The following is a 1429-nucleotide window of genomic DNA, read 5'->3' on the forward strand; positions in this document are numbered from 1 at the left end:
CGGTGATTTGTATCTCTGTTGATTTGAGAGAGATACACACACACCACACCCACACACACACACACACACACACACACACACACACACACACACACACACACACACACACACACACACAGTCACACAGGGAGGGAATGTTGTGTTTGTTTAATATTGTTTTAGGACTATGAAAATGGACAAAACGATTAGCCTATGGATTATGAAAACAACAAAAATAAATGGGAAAATGGGAGAGGAGAAATGACCAGAGACAGTGTTGTTTAACTCACTGACCATGACCCATGAGTTCTTCTTACCTTTGTTCAGTAGAAAAGTCTCCCTGTCTAAACAAAATAGGTTGATGCATAGAACAGTCACTCTTCATGGACACACAGCTGGGTACAGGGGAGGCTGGTCTCTCCTGCTTGATTGGMCTTCAACACAACAGAGAKAAACATTACATCTCTCATCTACTCTGAGCTCAGATGMGMAAACATAAGAAGAGTTTCATTCCAAAACGCTATAAATACATTTTCAGAAATGTMYGTAAATTAGCTTTTATTGTTTAAAGAAATTATGAAAGAGATTGGTGTGTTTTTCACTAGCTAATCAGACATGTATTTGTTTAAAAACCACTTGATGTTTTCATTTCAGAGAGACATATAGTCATGTTTTTTTGCCAAATTCAATTTATCTGCCTCACTCTCAGTGAAATAAGTAGTACTGCTAGGTTTTATACAGTAATAATATATATCTGCCTCACTCTCAGAGAAATCAGTAGTACTGCTAGGTTTTACATAGTAATAATATATATCTGCCTCACTCTCAGAGAAATCAGTAGTACTGCTAGGTTTTACACAGTAATAATATATATCTGCCTCACTCTCAGAGAAATCAGTAGTACTGCTAGGTTTTACACAGTGAAATGTGACCGACCGGCTCGATTCGGTCTTTTGTAGCAACATTTGAAATTGTGTTTTTCACATTGGATAAAAGTAGAGACTCAGGGCTAGAAAATAGTATATCATACACTACAGTTGAGAAACAATGGGAAAGTAATTCTGCTTTGAAAGATAAACTTGTAACCTCACTTTTTAGAAAATGTCCTTTGAATGTGTTGGTACCTACTGGAGAGCTCTTCTTTGTCTACAGGGCTGTTACTTTGGCAGATAATGTCACCCATCTAAATAAATAGTTTTTAAATATATATATAATTAACTAAATATGTATGGTGTTTTGGTTTATTTCAGTTTAATTGTTTGTTATGCTATAAATAGTTATTTTATGGTTGTAAGTGGTAAAATGAACTAGAAAATATTTTATTTTGCAATTCTGAGTAATTACTACTTTAGTAAGGAATTACACATTATTCAGTACTACTGCAGTTGCTACATAATTCCAATAGATGGCAGCATAAGACCACAAAAGACATTTCAGAAGATTAGTTTAG

At 34.9% G+C, this 1429-nt stretch overlaps 1 long non-coding RNA gene across 1 annotated transcript in view; it reads right to left on the bottom strand.

Annotated features, from left to right (window-relative positions):
• Positions 1-62: 62 nt before the first annotated feature.
• LOC139026475 (uncharacterized) overlaps positions 63-1429 on the bottom strand; it is a 3061-nt gene continuing 1694 nt past the window's right edge. Inside the window, exon 3 of the long non-coding RNA XR_011478260.1 lies at positions 63-413. This is a non-coding gene — a long non-coding RNA (uncharacterized lncRNA). The remainder of the gene's footprint in view (positions 414-1429) is intronic.

This window comes from Salvelinus sp. IW2-2015, unplaced genomic scaffold (genome assembly GCF_002910315.2).
Source record: "Salvelinus sp. IW2-2015 unplaced genomic scaffold, ASM291031v2 Un_scaffold4888, whole genome shotgun sequence".
Lineage (NCBI taxonomy): Eukaryota > Metazoa > Chordata > Actinopteri > Salmoniformes > Salmonidae > Salvelinus > Salvelinus sp. IW2-2015.